Source organism: Spermophilus citellus (genome assembly GCF_964194105.1).
Source record: "Spermophilus citellus genome assembly, chromosome: X".
In the NCBI taxonomy this organism is placed as follows: Eukaryota; Metazoa; Chordata; class Mammalia; order Rodentia; family Sciuridae; genus Spermophilus; species Spermophilus citellus.
Genome location: NC_138190.1, coordinates 91,859,540 through 91,878,242, shown reverse-complemented (window position 1 = coordinate 91,878,242; position 18,703 = coordinate 91,859,540). Strand labels below are relative to the sequence as shown.

Sequence of the window (18,703 nt, the reverse complement as noted above, 5' to 3'; positions counted from 1 at the left end):
ACTTAAAGATCCCTCTTAGTTAATTTTTTAAAATCTACTACATACATTAAAAGCCTTCATATACACTAAAGGCTTTTACAACGTTCGATGAACTAATATAAAGTATCTTTTTAAAATATTTGCTTTTGTCTGAAACTTCAGACAGGTAATTATAACTAGTTCCAAAAAGCTGCTGAAACCAAGTACCACAATCTGAGTGATTTAACAGAAATGTATTGCCTCACAGTTCTTGAGGTTAGGAATTAAAACTGAAGTGCCAGGGGTTGGGTCTTTCTGGGGGCTGTGAGAGAAGGGTCTCTTCCAGGTCTGTCCTCTTGGCTTGGCAATGTCTGTCTATTCCCTACATCTCTTCACGTTGTCTTCCCCCTCTGTGTGTCTATTTCTGTGTCCAAATGTCCTAATTTCCCCTTTTTATAAGTATACCAGTGACTTTGGCTTAGGGCCCACTATAATGACCTCATCTTAACTAATCCCAATTTCAAACCCCACTTCTAAATAAGGTCACATTCTGAAGTACTATGGGCTAGTTCTTCAACACAGGGTTATTGGGGGGCATGAGTCAACCTGTAACTGCAACTTCTGAGTGATTATTTTTAGGGCCTCTGGGCACAGCCTAACCCTTGTATCATGTTCTTACAATTGCACAGAGGAAAACACTTGGCATTTACTGAATGAACACTTCAGGATATTTTGCCTATCCTGAAAACAACCTGAATTTGCAGCCCTGCCATGTGGTAGAGTCACTTAAATTGAGAGACTATCTATCTACCAAGCATCTGTATCTTTTTTTTTCTTTCTTTATTTATTTTTATGTGGTGCTGAGGATAGAACTCAGGGCCTCGCACGTGTCAGGCAAGCACTTTACCACTGAGCCACAATCCCATCCCAGCATCTGTATCTTAACTGACTTTTTTTCTATTCTCAAAGACTTCTTGTATGTTGAGGGAAAGAGATGGACAGGTGGGATGGTCTTCAGTCTAGGATAAAACTTTAGCAAATTTTAAAAAGGAAGTATATAGGAACACATCTAAGAAATTGAAATGCAATTCCAGAGGAACAAAAATAAGATTATGACTTTGGGGATAGATGAACTTCAGTGGAATTTCAAGGACTTTCTGGATGTAAGACAAGATTAAGACTCAACCATGATTATATATTTTCACTAAAATGAATGTAGTTTTTTCAATTGTTTCAAGGATCTTCACAATGGATTTGGATGCAGGTGAATTCATCCAAATATTGATCTTTAAAATGGTTAAAGTAATTACTTTTTTAGAATTGGCAAAGAATTTCATTGACTGAAATCAAAATGGTTTCATTGAGCCTGTGTCCTGTTTTCCATAAGATCATCCAGATCAAAATATGGAAAAAGTTTCCTTTGTTCAGTTTGGGGAATAAAGGTAAATGGATGTGATGGCCTTATGAAGAATAGATTTTTTTTCATAACTATGCCTCATTGCCCTTCAGTGTAAGTGGAGCATTTATGTGTTTGATATTCTGGAAATTATCATCTTTATGCTTTACTTGACTTCTAAAAACCTTAAGTGCTTTGGAAAGTCACATCTTAGTCTCAGCTGTAAAGTACTATGTTACAGAGGAATGAGTTTTGAATCAGGAGGGGAAAATCTAGATCCTAATCCAAGCTCTGCTTTGTAGCCTTGGGAAAGTCCCACAAGGGTTCTTGCTCTGTCTAAGGGTTATACGAAGGGATGATATGCAAGTTCCCATTCAACTCAGAGGCTCTATAATCCCTTATATATACAATTATTGTATCTTTGTTACAATATTTTCACTCAAATATAAAGTATATCAATATAAGAGGACTTTTTGCTTGTGATAGGATGTGGGAACAGGGGCTATTCAGCTGTTCAGTCTGATTGTTTCATTTTGTACTTCATAAAGTGTACCCACATAAAATGTTATATGCTTTTAAATGTTTTTGACCTTACTCCAAAATACTAAATTCTCTTTGTTATTTCAACATTACCACAATACAACTAGAAGCCATGTAATTTTATTTCACATAAATCTTCACAGACCTACCCTGGTGCCTTTGTCTTGGATAAGTACCAGGCACATTTGTACTGGATATATACCAACTGCTCTTTTTATTTTAAAAGTTTACATGGGCCCTATATAATTTATTTTCCTACCTTCCTAATTACCCCTGATGATATTATAATTCTTTTAAATAATTTATTAGGCTATGATTAATTTTAATACTGATAACAAAATTTTAACTTGATCCTGAAATTTTAATATTGGCAATGTGATACTTGGAATATAAATGAATTTAGCTCACTTTCTAAGTGTTTCAGTTTGTGACACTTATATTGAATAATAAAGTGTTCAATATTATTCAACATTTATAAATCTACTCTTTAATGAAGATGGGCCATATATTGATTAGTTAATGGGTAGAGTTTAATTTTTGAGATACAATATTTAAAAGATACAATATTTAAAGATTAACATTAAACAGGGATGAGAGGTGGGAAGGAAAGGGAGAAAGAAGGGAAATTGCATGGAAATGGAAGGAGACCCTCAGGGTTATACAAAATTACATACAAGAGGAAGTGAGGGGAAAGGGAAAAATAATACAAGGGGGAGAAATGAATTACAGTAGAGGGGGTAGAGAGAGAAGAGGGGAGGGGAGGGGAGGGGAGGGGGGATAGTAGAGGATAGGAAAGGCAGCAGAATACAACAGACACTAGTATGGCAATATGTAAATCAATGGAAGTGTAACTGATGTGATTCTGCAATCTGTATATGGGGTAAAATTGAGAGTTCATAACCTACTTGAATCAAAGTGTGAAATATGATATATCAAGAACTATGTAATGTTTTGAACAACCAACAATAAAAAATATATTTAAAAGTAAAGATTAAATTTTAATATTTTAATTCACAAAGAAATCTATTCTATTACTTTATATCTTATTTCATCTTAATCTGACAACCAAAATTAAATGTTTTCATTCTGTTTTTTCTGTTGCCAAATATGATAGGCAATGACCTCTTACAAATGGAATTTTATTTTAATTTCTTAATGAGTTTCTTTTAAATTCCCTGTTTGTTTTAGCGCCATTCAAATATTTTGTCATATATTAAAAAAATCCTCTAATTGAACAGGATTTATTACAACACTTTCTCCAGTTCACGTTTACCTGACTACATGAACTCAATCCATTTTCATTTACAGTATTTTAAATGAAATGGGATCTATGCAACTTGCTTTATCATAGCAGACAATAATAAGCAAGAAAAAACACTTTGTGTTCTGATATAAGTTCTCTGTGCCCTCTGTTCCCTCCCACCCCCTTTATACAGTATTAACATAATATGCAGCTTTTTTCCTTTAGAAGAGAGTTGCCACTTGTGTCCCCCCCGCCTAATTCCTACTATAAGTTGGGATAAGGCCAAATTTTAATGTTTTGTGAAATTGGGAAAGCCACAATCCATATTCTTCTGTTTTTTTTTCACCAGTAAAATGGTAATAATTATCACCTTGCCCATTGTCAGTTTCAAATGAGATAATATATACAAGGGCCCTGAAAATAAGTAGTATTGTACACATGCAGACTGATGTTGCCATCATTCTTATTGCTGTTGATATTATTATTCAGGCATTAGGATCCCTGATATGGGAAAGCAAATGAATTTTCCTAGAAAGTAATTCTATCTTCTTTTTCCCATGTGTCATAGTGAAATAGTTCAACATATAACAATACATACAGATTTTGAACTTCCTATATAACATCATATTAATTATAAGATTTATAGAGCATAAGGTCAATGAAAAGTGGGAAATATCATGATATGCACAAGCTTAGAAGAGAACCAACTAAGGGTTTCAGCAACTGAAGCCCATGAAAAAAAGAAAGGGAGCTAGTTAAGAACCATACCAGCTGTGTTATGATTCCCTCCACAAGATCCAGAAATCCACTGCAGTATCCATAGACTAATAACTTTTAAGAAATCCAACTGATGAATGGATCAGAACAAAAATATAGTCCACTAGTTGTATTTCAAGTTAGGAATATGGCCCTCTTATGGTTCTTAACCATCAGTCTATATGTAATATCCCATCTCCAAAAGTCTTTTGTCTGTCCATACTTTACTCTAGATTAGATTCAGAAATCACTCGTCATCAAATTATTTCTGAACATCATCCAGATTGTGTTTGAACCATTTTCTGTTCTTCTATACTTTGTGCTGGTCCACAACACATACTAACTATTCAGCCATTCATTCAACTGATATTTATTAAGCTTGTACTTTTTATTGGTCAAAAGTGTGCAGAAGAGGTATATGGAATTCAGAGCATCTCAACAAACTAAGGGTGTATTTCACAACAAATCTCAGAGAAATGGTTGGGAATTGTGTGAAGACTAAATAATATAATAATCAGTTTGAATATTTATTGTCAGTTCTTTAAAGAGCAAAACAATTTGATGATTAAAGAGAAACAAGCTAATGTTTCAAATATTTTGAAGGCATATAAAGAGTTTGTGCTATTATGTTCAGGACTTTACTTTCTCATATAAGCACAACTACAAATTGCCTCCAAATAAAATATTCTAGTTTTCTATCAGATTTGAATACCTCTAACTTAAGACATTTGTGGAACTAATAGTCATACTAGCATAAAAGAATACTGACAAGGAAACAGAGCACTCAAGTCAAATATTTAATTATTATTCAGAGTTTGAACATATGGACCCCATTGCATAGATGGGTTCATTTTAGTCAACTCAATTTAAGAACTAGAACATAGAAAGGCCAAAAATGAAAGATCTTCCAGGAACAGGAACATTAGTACCCTGCAGGAAATATATCTACCTTAGAAAATCATATTCAAAATTTTTTATCTGACTTTTCAGTAGGTATTGCTATTTTTTCTTTTTCTTATTTGAATTAATGAATATGCATAGTTAAACATCTTTAGCTGATTTTCTCAAGGTGATAATGGGCAAATTCAAAGCCATAGAGCTATCAGCAGATGTGACTTTCTGATATTTATATTTCTTTCCCCTTCCTCTCTGCTTTCCTAAAGGAACATTCGTCAAACAACCAGAGCATACTGTGCACCATGAGGTCACATTTCCTCTCTCAACCTCCAAGACTGAGAACAAATGTTACAGGGCCATGAGTTTCCTTGTGAGCATCTTTTATTGTTTTCCTACTTCCATGGGTATACAAAGGAAATAAATGACTCTAATAGGGATGTGAGATTTACCCTACCTGGAAAACAATATACTACACAGTATGAGCACAGCCAATAGGTATAACAGATCTTCCTAGAGATGATAAGTGGTGTCTTCCCACCTATAAATCATAGGGCACACTATCCAATTTCCTATTCCTTGAATGATGGATTTCACAGGGTGTTGTCCGTCATATAATCTATATACTAGTAGTTCTTTCACTTTCACCTGAAAATGGAGCTGGCAAGGCCATCTGAAGTTGGTATTGCGAAAAGTGGACACAGAAAACATGCTGAGAGAATCAAGTTGCTAAATTTACATTAGTTGGGAAGCATGTTAGATTAATTGTCTTGTACTCAACTCTAACCTCTATCAAATGTGATAAGTTTCTGCTGAAGGTAAGATGTATCAAACTGGAGATAAGCAAGGATCAGGAGACAAGACTGATTCATGAGGAAATAACAAATTCAAACAGTCACAGAGAGTAATGCAGATAGAAGGACAGGTACCCTCAATAAGAACCAGAGATAATAATAGATAAGATCCCTGAAAATAGGGCAAGTGTAACATTAGGAAAATATGAATTAGAAATTACATTCTTCTCTTTCTAGTAGAAACCTGAAAATTACTGGCTTATATGAGATTTTCTTTTCTTTCATGTAATAAAAAAGCTATTGGTTTTACACTTGAGCTGTTATGGCAGCTCTCAGTGTGATACCCATTTTCAAGCAGGAGAAGTGCCTCCCCAGTCCCCCCGCCTGTGCTGTCCCCGAGAAGGAGGCCTGCCTGATGCCTTTGCAGTCCATGTGTGCTGCCAAATCCCCAGCTATAAAATTGCATGAAGAGATCCTTACCTACCTCAACCAAGGTCAGTCTTAGGAAATCCGACTACTGGAGAACCAGAAATGGGAGACTTTCAAGATGTGAACACAAAATACAGCAAGAGCATCCTCTTCCAGATTTTCCTCAACTGGCAGCTGCAATACACTGAGTGCCAGGAACCAGAGGGCTGGTGGGGCATCAGGCCCAGGAATACACCTCCAACATTGATGTTCTACTCTCTGTGGTATCTTGGGTCCCAGGGCCACCACCACACAGCTGAAAGCAGTCTAGCTTATGTGGGTTCCTGCAGGGAGAGTTTGCATTCATTCAGGTGCATTGTATCAATAGAGAATTCACGAGGGGGAAGCACGGGACTAGAAGGGTGTGCCCTTCAAGTATAGATCAACAGTTGTAAGTAGTAGAAGAACAGAGAGTACACGGGAACATGTGCACTCAATGAGCTGTCAGATCAAGGTGTTCAAGCTAAAGAGAGCTGACTGGAAACTAAACCACCTGGATAAATGCCCAACAGAAGAAATACCAATCATCCTATGAAACTACAGTCCTCATGTGGACTACTAGATAAACAATGTCCCATCCCCAAGCTGAAAAGTTTCTCCAAACAGCTTTTCCTAGGGAACCCATCAGGTAAAGGCCCTGCCAAAGGCCAGTGACCACCTGCTCCTATCAGCCTGGATCCAGGATGCCCAGAGTAGTTCCAAGGTACCAGGTTCTCACAGTTTTGTCAGCATGTCTTTGTCAAATATATGATTTGTAAAAACTTTCTCCATTCTGTGGATTGTCTTCACTTTGTTAATGGTGTCCTTTGAAATATATATATATATATATTTTTTTTTTGAATGATGTCCAAGACACATATTTTTTCTTTGGTGCTTGTGTTTTTTAGTAGCTTAGCCTAGACACCATTGCTAATCCAAGGTCAGGGAATATTTATGCATATCTTTCTTCTAAGAATTTTTACAGTTTTCATTCTCACAATGATCTTTTGTATATTTTGAGCTGATTTTTATATTTAATGTGAAGTGGGGGTCCAACTTCATTCTTTTCCATGTAGGTACCTACTTGTTCCACCAACTATTCTTGAAAAGACTATTCTTTCCTCATGGTAATTTTCTCAACATCTTGCTAAAACTCCCTGATTCTCACTGGATCTTTCTTACTGGGGCATGATGCTGTTGAAACAGGCAAAGTGAGAGAAAAGAGAAAAGGGTTGTTACCATTACTTCCACTTGGTTGAATCTGTGACCTTGCAGATGTCTAGTACCTTGACATCTCTATAATTTTTGTTGTTGTTCTATTTAGATATACATGGAAGTAGTAGCGTATTTTGACATATTATACATACATGGAGTATAATTTCTCTCTATACTTTTCTATCTAACATCATTCTTCTTTTATCTTCCCTTCACTCCTCTTCCAACTTCAGCCCTTGATACATCATTTCACTCTCATTTCTCTCTATAATAACTCTTATTAAATCATATCATCAATTGTCTGTCTTCTCCATTAAACTGTAAATTCTAAGGCACAGACTTACACTGTTGTAAGAGTGTCCAGCATATAGAAAACCCTAAAAAATCTTGTTGAAAGAAGAAATGAATGGTTGAGATACAAACTATATGTGTCAAAGGAATCTGGGTGGGGGCAAGGAGAAACACAGTGAGCTGGAGCAGCTACAGAAAATTTAATGCTGGTGGTAGAAATTGAACTGGTTTTTGAGGACTAGCTAGGAACTGGAGCTAATTGAGGTTATTCCAGGATGAGGATTAGTACAAGCAAAAACTTGCAATATTTTGAGGTAAGAATGTGCATTGTGTATGAAGTAGGACCATAAGAAATCCAAATTGTTTGGTTGAGCTGCAACAGTGGGAGGGGCTAGGAAACCAGAACACATTCATGGTCAGTAATTGAAAGTCTTGAATGAGAGACATATTCCTAGTAGGAGTCCATGTCATAGATGTTAGTAAAGGTGGTAAGGAAAGAAGTCATAAAGAAAATCCATAAGTCTAATGAGTAATGGCCAAAGTCTGGAAAACAGGCATCAGCTATTGGAAATCAGACAGCTCTGTCATATGTCTGAGAGTGGAAACTATTTGTCTACTTCTTCTCAGTCAGGACAGTTTTCTCAAGACTTTCCAATTCTTTCCTTCTTTATCTTAAAACCTTTGCCTGACATCTGACAGAAAAAGTGCATTTCAAAATAAGTTGGAGATAATGTTAGAGAAAGAAAGGTCTGGTTTTGAAAAGCCTCAGAAACCTGGAAGAGAAGTTTAGATTTAATGTGGTAGTAAACCAAGTGTATGTCCATTTCCTAAAGGGGTGACAAAATAGAAGCCATGTTTTAGGAAAATTTGTCAAGTTATGAAATGTAGGATGAATTCATTATAATAGACTTTTCACTCTAATTTTAAATTAGTGTTGGAGTCATATTAGCATTTATATAACACAGGAAGAGGTTATTTCCTAAATAACATGTTCATTTTTTAAAAAATAAACCACAAAATGTCAGTATTTTCCCTGTAATCATATCAAATTCAATATGTGCTCTTTTTACACATGAAAGTTGGATTTTAAGTCAACAAAGTTATGTATTAAAATGAGAAGGATATACACTACATCCATATTTTCTTGTTTTATTTTATTCACAATGTGAATTTATATCAAATTGACCTGAAGTACAGCAAATGTAGAAATTAATAATTTTTTAAAAGTCTTTTCCTTCTGTTTTGAGGGAAGAAGTCAAACCACCAGAGAGAGAAACTTTCTCTGAATGATTTAATCATATTGCATAGTATGGGAAAAGAGGCTTAGTAAGGACTTTAAAACTTATCTAACAGGGAGACATATTTAAGCCTACAGATTCTATAATAGAAATGTGTTGACTTTGATGGATTCTATAATTGCTTAGTTGTGTTCTTTTCTCCTATTTTCTAACATAAAAATTGTAATTTTTTAAAGAAAATAGATTCACTTGAGTTCTAAATTCAGGTAGTTAAGAGAAAGATTCCACATGTATTTGTATTACAAGCTGATTAAGAAGTTTTCTGTGTTTGGAATACAATAATATACCCAAATTATAATATTCTAATCATGGGCATTGTTAAATAGCTCCCCAAAAACCTGCTTTAAAGCAGAAGTGAGCATGTCCAAGTCCATAGAATCACACAACTTCCTAGATTTAAAGTGTAGATAGACATACTTCCCACTTATAGACATGATCAGCAGGACCAGATGACAGAGAGACAGAGAGCCACTCCAAGTATTAATTTTACTCATTAGAGTTTGATGTATTTGCTTATTTCTCATTCTTGTGGGATAAAATTCCAATTGCCAGAAGACAGTGTTGTGGGAGAGAGGATTTACTAGTACTCCCTTAACTATCTGCTACTTCTGATACCAGCGACTGATCACTAGTGAATCCCTTGCAGTTGTCAAGAAGTTCTCTGTGTGTGTGTGTGTGTGTGTTTGTGCACGTGTATGCTTGCATGTGCCAATGGCAAAAGGATCCACTTCTGAATTTATGATCCAGTGCTAATGCAGGCCCTGCTATTTTGTTAGTGAAAAACTAAACACTATTCAATATTTATTGTATATATTCATGGGTTTTCAAAATCAACATTTGGGAAAATATCTAACAGTGATTGTCACTCAGCTACTTTTAATTTATGCTTAATAAACCCTATTCAAAAGAAGGTACTATATGATTTCATCGAGCTTATCAGAGAATGTGTTTTGGGTCTCACATCACATCAGAGTAGTCTGCTTTAGGAAAATGATTCATTTTTATTTTTATATCCATGAGAGATTAATTGCTTTTTGGTATTTTTATTAGAAAAAAATCATAAAGCAAGCACACTTGAATTTTTGCAATTTAAAAAACTCCAAGTTCAACACTAAACATTTTTAAATCTTCAGAAATATGTTTCCCTCAAATATACATGATGATGAGCTCATTCCAAATGCTTTATTTAGTAAATTAGAGTAGTATTTTTATTTAGTAAATTACATAGAATCCTGTAGATGCTATCTTAGTTTAAGAAATGAATCTTCATAAGTGATTTGTGCTTTTTATATATCCCTACATTTTATTAAATATAATTAGACTATGTTCAAATATGAATATGATATTAAGACTTAGGATAAGTGGCATGCCTTTCCCACTAGCATATTATTCAAATGATATAGAGCCTACTGCTTTTCTGGTCAGAATGACAGATAATGACTTTGTACAAGCTAATTTGAAATTGTATCCTTAATTTTCATTCATTTAATTACAAAGCAGCATTATAAAATCCCTACCAAAATAGTTCACATAGCAGTTTGCAATGAGGAAGCTTTTATGTGAGAGCACATTGTGTAAGCTTGGTCAGTCGCCAAAAGTGGTAGGATTTTGCTGAGCAAGTCATAGCATTATTAGAGGATGCTGGCATAAACAGAAATGCAGATCAGTAAATGAAATGGAGGATAGAAAGAAACCAATAAAGATGGTGTATTAAAAAAGTTGAATGTAGCTTATTAGAATACACATTTAATAGTTCAGTGTGAGTAAAGACCTGAGGAAATGACCTTTCATTTCAGCATAAAAGAAATATAATTATAATTTATTCCAACTGTGCTCTTTTACAATAATACAGGATCATTTAGACTTGCTCATGAAAATGGTTTTATTGATAAACTGGCACTAATAATAAAGTAACTCTTCGTAATACCAAAATGTTGACTGGTAGAGAACTTTGCAGAAATGAAGAGGAGACTTTTGAGAGGAGCTATGTGAAAAATAAATGTAAAAGATGGAGAAAGAGAAGAAGAGCTATGTCTTCCAGGAAAAGACAATAATAGAGAAAACAATATACCAGGAAAAACGATCCAGCTCATTACTGTGTTATTTATAATATCTGTTGCAAAACTCAGATTTTGGAACAGAAATAGCATGACCATGAAATTCCTCACAACATTTTGCATGTTCAATTAAAAACATGATATTATTTCATTTTCTATTTATCTATTGAATTGTTTATAATTTATCTATTGAATTGTTTATAATCAGATACTTTTCATGAAACAGACTTCATCTATTGAATTGTTTATAATAAGATACTTTGCATGAAACAGACTTCATCCCTATATATAATTGAATATATCACAGGACACATATGTTAGTTACAGCACATGGGAAGTGAGGTGTTTGGGATCCCAAATTTTTGAATCTTTAGATTCTATCATGCTGCTTGTCCTGTAACAGGTTCCTGAGGAGAATATATAGCACAGAGGAGACACTGCCAAGTGAACGCTGCCTTCTAGCTAGAGCTAAGGTCTCAAATCTTTCTATAGTCTCAGGTTAAATTGAGCTGGATCATGTATGAATGAAGATGGCTCTATTTATCCAACTCTTAGGAAGCAAAGGGAGTTTAGAGTCATTTTTCTAGATACTATTCCTTGACCCAACCCTTTCCTTTGCCCTCACTCTGATAGTGAGAGAGAACAGGTAAAGCGAAAATCTGCCCTGACAATCTTAAAGTGGTTGCTGAAACTGCCTCCTGTGCCTTTAGACACTGGATTTACAGGAACAAAAGTATGGGGGCTCTCAACTTGGAAAGGGTTCATCTTCCCACATCCCTTTCATGTGAATACACCTGAACCTTAAACTTTACTTTGTTTCTCACACCAAAAAAAACTCTCTCTTAAGAATTATGTGTTCTTGGGCTGGGGATGTGGCTCAAGTGGTAGCGCGCTCGCCTGGCATGCGTGCGGCCCGGGTTCGATCCTCAGCACCACATACCAACAAAGATGTTGTGCCCGCCAAGAACTAAAAAATAAATATTAAAAATTCTCTCTCTCACTCTCTCTCCTCTCTCACTCTCTCTTTAAAAAAAAAAGAAATTAGGGCTGGGGATGTGGCTCAAGCGGTAGCGCGCTCGCCTGGCATGCGTGCGGCCCGGGTTCGATCCTCAGCACCACATACCAACAAAGATGTTGTGTCCGCCGAGAACTAAAAAAAATAAAAAAAAAATAAAAAAAAAGAAATTAAAAAAAAAAGAATTATGTGTTCTTTACCCTTGTTAGAGAGTTGTTACTTCCAAAAGATGGAGTTGTTGGGGAAATATTTGACCTTTCCCAGCAGTTAGAATGTGCCACTGATAATAATTAGGACTAAAAGTGAAGAATAATTAGACAACTCTTGTTTAAGTTATTCTTCTTTATTCAAGGACACAAATTCTATCTAACACTTCTTTGACCTGGTGCATATAAATTAGCAGAAACAGATTTTTTTTTTTCAGTTCTGTATCCATTTTCATCACCAAGTTGTTATATTATAGTAAGCAATTTCTCTAAATAGGAATACACACATCATGGTACATATTTGGAAAAATATCAATTTGTTAATTGGTCTGGCTTTTGAAAACTAGTTTTGCAGTGATTCTCTGCCATGCATGTTCACTGTTTCTATCAACACCCATTTGCTGAGCATTGACCACTCATGTATATGGCTTCAAAATGGACTTCTAACTTCAAAAACAATCTAATATTCAAGATCAACACATCAAATAAAAAACTTACACAACAGAAAGACTATGATAAATTTCATTAAGATATATAGAAGGAATATTAAATGCATGTTAGAAATAAGAGCTATTATTTGGAGAGAAATTAATCACTATATGGAAGAGGTAGAAATAGAGGCTTGAGACATGCAGGATTTCACAATAGTTGGTATTTCACAAATATAGTCTAATACAGTAATTGTCACTTTGTAGTTGGAGTATAAGCAACATCAGCATCACCTGGGAACTTGTTAGAAATACAAATCATCAGCCTCATCTCAGATGTAATAAAGCATAAACTTTGGGGATGGAGTTCAGCAATCTGATTTATCAGCTTTCTACATGATTCTGATGCATGTTAGAATCTGAAGATAATTGGTCTAATCAGTCCATAAGGCTATACCCATTGACTGGCTTATGTAACAAGGCACAAAATAGACACTCAAGGAATAGACATAAATTTTATTATTATTATTATTTTAGTATTATAATTATTTTCAGTACTAGGGATTGAACTCAGGACCTCATGCATGCCAGGCAAGCACTTGATCACTGAGCCATATCCCTAGCCCTCTTTAAAATTTTGAGATAGAATCTCACTAAATTGCTGAGGCTAGCCTTGAACTTGAGATTCTCCAGACTTAGCCTCCTAGAGTCTGTGCCACCTTGTCCAGCTCACAGTTCTTATTATTCAAGTATTCCACAGTGGTGTATGCCATAATCCCAGCAACATGGGAGTTTGAAGCCATTCAAGACCCTAAGAAATTTAGTGAGACCCTGTCTCAAAAGAAAAAATAGAAAGGGCTGGGGATGTGTATCACTGGGAAAAAAACACCCTTGGGTTCAATACCCAGGTTTTAAATTTTTTTTTCAATAAAATTAGAGTAGCAATCTTAGGAGGCACCCTATGAAAGAAACCTAATAAGAGAAAGTCATTACTAAGGACTTATTTGAGGCACCCAAGTCCAACACCATAATGATAGGTAGATATTATAGAGACCTCCTACCTGAGCGGAGAGATCCAGGGTAGACAAAGTGGAGTTTTGCTAATTTTCATCTCTTTCCCTTTGTCAACATGGACATTTTCATTCCTTTGGTCCATATGGCAATCAGTTTTAAGAAATCAGAAAATATACTAGATCAGGGAGCCAGAACAAGGAAATATAGAATTAAATATATATATATATATATATATATATATATATATATATATATATATATATATATATAGAGAGAGAGAGAGAGAGAGAGAGAGAGAGAGAGAGAATATAGAACTAACGAATCAGATATAAAATATAGAACTAAAGAATCAGAATAAAAGCCCTTTCATATGTCAGCTTTCAGGGAACAATAACACAAACAAATGGCCACTTCATTTATCCTGCTTTGAGTTTTTTGAGCATCCTTGATGTGTATATTTGTAGTTTTCATCACATTTAGAAAATGTTTGGCTGCTATTTCATCAAATATTTTTTCTTCTCCCTAGGGTTTTCTAGCACTCCAATTACTGGGAAGTTAGACTATTTGATATGGTTACTGAGGCTCCTTTAAAAAAAAAAAAAAAAACTTCAGTGTTTTTCCCTTGCTCTGTGCTTCAGTTTGCAAAGTTTTTATTGCTATGTCTTCAAGGTCACTGATCTTTTCTTCTGCAGTGTCTAAGGCTATCAATCCCACATAAGGAAATTTTCGTTCGGATATTGTATTTTCACTGCTGTTAAGTTCTGTGTGGTCTTTTTTACATCTTGCATTTCTCTTCTCATTGTGTTCCTGGTTTTGTTTATTTTGTTTTTTACTTCTATAAGTGCTGTGAAATGTATGTAGCTCTTTCAGTGTCCATGTTGGCAAATTCCATCAAGTTTCATTTCAGGATCTGTTTTCCTTCTGCTTATGGGCCACATTTTTCTGCTTCTTTTCATATATAACAATTATTTTACTGAGCGGCAGATATTGTGAATTTTATGTTGTCAATGGCTAGAATTTATAGTGTTCCTTTAAAAACCACAGGACTTCATCTTAATGCTTATGGAGCTTGTAGTTAAGCCTTTTTTTAGCCCTAGTACTAAGGTCTGATCTTCTGAGATCTCTACCAAATGCCATAGGCATTCAACCCCGTCTCTCTCCTCTGGTCAGTTGGAACTAAAATTATCCCCAGACCTGTGTGAACTCTTGAAACTAGCTTACAGCTACTGGGTACTTGTTCTTTTGGTACAGTTGTTCCTTGACCAACCTGAAAGAGTATCAGTCTAACAGATTGGTTTCAGCCAAAGACTAAGAGAGAATCCTGTGCAGATTTCTGGAGCCATTTCTCTGTAAATTCTCTTCTCTCCAATAGTCTGCCTCACAAGTTCTAGTTGCACTGTGCTCCCTTAATCCTGATCTCTGTCTCTTCAACTCAGTGAGTATTCCCTCTCCCTGTTCTCACTGTCCAGAAGATGTCTCCAGCAGGAAATCAAGATTATAAAGCTCTCCTCATTTATGTCACTCCTCTCAAGGCTCAAAATCCTGCTTAACCTGTTGCCCAATGTCAGAAAAAACTTGCATCATATATTTGCACATTTTTCTAGTTGTTTATGGAAAGAAGGTGAATCCTGTAGGAGACATTTTTCAAGGGTATAAGCAGACGTCCCCCACCTGAGCACTATAAAAAAACATGTGTTATGGCTTAGATATGAGGTATCTCCCCAAAGCTCATGTGCAAGACAATGCAAGAAGGTTTAGAGGTGAAATTATTAGGTTATAAGAACCTTAACACAATCAGTGAATTAATCGCCTGATAGTATTAACTGAGTGGTAACTGAAGGCAGATAGAGTGTGGCTGGAGAAGGTGGGTCATTGAGTGCATGCCTTGAGGTATATATTTTTGATCTGGAGAGTGGAGGCTCTCTCTCTGCTTTCTGTTAATCATGTGAGCCAGTTCCTTCTGCCATACTCTTCCACCATGATGTTCTGCCTCACCTTGAGCCCCAAGGAATGGAGCGGCTGTCTATGGACTGAGACCTCTGAACCCATGAGCCCCCAGATAAACATTTCCTTCTCTAAAATTGTTCTTTTTGGGTATTTTGGTCACAGCAGTGAAAAATCTAACAAAAACAACATATAAGAAAAATATAGCCACAAATATAAAGAACTTAAGGATGGGGACCTGAGAGAACTGTGCTGATATATATTTGGTAAATATCTTTTGGAGTAGATAATTATTTCCCACTGTACTCTGCTTGGTTTTAAAGTTCTGCCCCCAAGTGACTGAACATTCTGGACATTAATAAATAATTGCTGCAGACATTAAGTGCTTCTGAAGGAATGCCTAATTTATTCTCCTTATCTACAAATCAGATAAAATGTATCATTTGTATTATCTAGTAGATTTTTCTATTTTTATGAGAGCATTTTTATTATGAAATTTATATATGCTTCTTATTTAAAACTTCAAACAATACAGAAATATATATATATATATATATAAAATAGAAAAATAAAATCTTTCAATTTTATCTCATTCACTGTTAGCAGTTTAGTATACATATCTATACCTGTATCTATCTATTTATCTAATCTATATCCATATGTATCTATTAATCACAAAAGTAGACTTTTCTACCAGTGTCTGGTCCCACCAGAGAATTAATAACAGGACTTTTTCTACTATGCCACCACCATAAATCTGCCTTGGGAGACTTACCAGAGACTTGGGCTATTGCCAAGGAGAATATTCACAAGGATAGTCTGGATAGGGCCCAGTCTTAGGGCCTAATTCTGGATCAGGAGCAGTGAGAATCACAGGTAGATCTTAAAGCAACATTTTTTCTCTCAGGTAAAAAATGACATAACTCAGAAGTGGTGTTGTACCTAGGAAAGAAGCTGAAGATAATTCTTTGTGTACACCATGGAGAGAAGCTCCAGCTCTTCTATAAGGAGGATGGAAAACTAATTTGCTGGTTTTGTGAACATTCTCAGGAACACTGCGGTTACCATACATTTCTCATGGAGGAGGTCACCCAGGAGTATCAAGAAATGTTCCAGAAGTCTCTGAAGAAGTTGAGGAAAGAGCAGCAGGAAACTGAGAGGCTAAGAGCTATTATCAGAGAGAAGAGGGCATCTTGGAAGAATCAGATGGAGCCTGAGAGACACAGGATTGAGACAGAGTTTAATCAGCTGCAAAGTATCCTAAACAAAGAGGAGGAGTAGGAAGTAACGAAGTTGGAGAAGGAAGAGAGGAAGGATGTGAGTATTATAGAGAAAGCTGAGGGTGAGCTAATCCACCAGAGCCAGTCACTGGGAGAGCTAATTTTGATCTGGAGAGTTGATGCCGAAGCTCAGTAGTGGATCTGCTGCAGGTTGTAAGTAATGTCATGGAAAGGAGTAAGTTCTGGACCCTGAGGAAGCCCCAAATTCTCTTGACCAAGCTGAGAAGTATGTTTCAAGTCCAAGATCTGAAAAAAGATGCTACAGATGTTTTGAGATTCGACAGATGTGCAGAGCTACTGGGTAGACAAGACTCTGAATCCCCATATGGCTAATTTAAATCTTGTCCTGTCTAAAAATTGGAGACAGGTGGGATTAATGGGTACTAAGCTATCTGGACCTTCTGGTTTGGAAGAACATTGTGACTGTAGTGTCCTGGGCTCTTAGCTCTTCTCCTTAGGAAAATACTACTGAGAGGTAAATGTGACCAGTAAGACTACCTGGATACTGAGGAGTGTGCAATAATTCCATGGGACCTACCTTTTCTTTCAAGCCAGTTTGCTAAAAACCAGAATGCTTATTCCAGACACCACCACAGAATGGATACTGGGTGATTGGGTTGCAGCATAAATGTGAAGAGAGAGCCTGTGAAGAGTCTTCCATTTTCCTACTCCTCTCTAGGACTGTGCCCACTTGCCACATTGGGATTTTTTAGACTAGGATGACACTGTCTTATTTTATAATGTCATGAATCATGACTTGCCTATCTACACTTTCTCTAAATATTACTTTTCTACTGCCATTTGTCCATACTTTAATTCTTACAACAGTATAGTCCCAAGGATCCTACATCCCCTAAGTTTTTTGACATCCTGTGGCCCCTACCAACAGTAAGTAGTACCCTTCACCCTGTGGCTTATCTGCATTTGAGTCTCCTTTCTGATCTCTTTTGTGTTCTCACTCCTTTTCTGTTGAACATTCATTCACTCAATAGTAGGGTAGTCACATGATAATAATGGTGAACATCCTTGACAGATGTTAAAGTAGGATGGGGGAGCTTTCAACATTTTATCATCAAGCATACATGGCATTAGATGGAATTTTTTTTCATTGATGCATGGATCAAATCTAAGAATTTTTTTCTATTAATTGGCTGCAAGTTTTTGTATTGAATGAAATATGAATTCAACAGATTTCCTATAATTATTGAGATAACTGTGTGTCATTTTTACTGTTATCAGGGACAAGTACATTGATTTATTTCCATTGTTAAATCTACCACAAATTCCTGAAATAAATTATTATTAATTGTTAGAGGCAAATAATTAATTAGGTTTTATTTCCATCTATGTTTATAAAAGAAATTGGCCTGTAACTTTACATTCTTGTAATTTCTTTTATAAAATGCAATAATGAGCAAAGAAATTACTGTGTAATTATATAAAGGATTGAGTGCTAAATAAAAACCATTGTCATTTCTATGGCTTTAAGTTCTCATTAAAGGAAGAGCTTTTAACTTCAGCCTTCATTATAAACTCTACCACAACCTTCATCCTTGACCTTAAAAATGTAAGGGTGGCAAACAAAAAATGAAAAAGAAATATACTTTCCAAGTTAATTGAAGTTAAAAAAAAAAAAGAAAGAAAAAAAAACTAAGCAGGGGGTGGGGGGACTGAGAAGAAAATGATCCATCCAGTACAGATTTTTTTTTTCTCTTGGAATGGAAGACAAATGCAGAGAGAATATACTGAATGTACTTTTAGGAAGAGGTTGATTTATTCCAGCTTCTCCATACCCTCTTTTCTTTATGTCCAAGTACAAATAGCTGATGAATGAGTAGCTGTGATTTAGGTGGAAAAGTGCCATATTCTTTATTTTTTGTTTTTCTTCTTCTTCTCCTTCTCCTTTTCCTATCCACTTTCTGAACCA

General features: G+C 35.6%; 1 pseudogene across 1 annotated transcript; it reads left to right on the top strand.

The window, feature by feature from the left end:
* The first annotated feature begins 5,903 nt into the window (after positions 1–5,903).
* On the top strand, positions 5,904–17,668 carry LOC308639493 (tripartite motif-containing protein 6-like; annotated as a pseudogene). Its single transcript has 2 exons — positions 5,904–6,075; positions 16,425–17,668. The product of its transcript is annotated as a tripartite motif-containing protein 6-like (transcript).
* Positions 17,669–18,703: the final 1,035 nt, after the last annotated feature.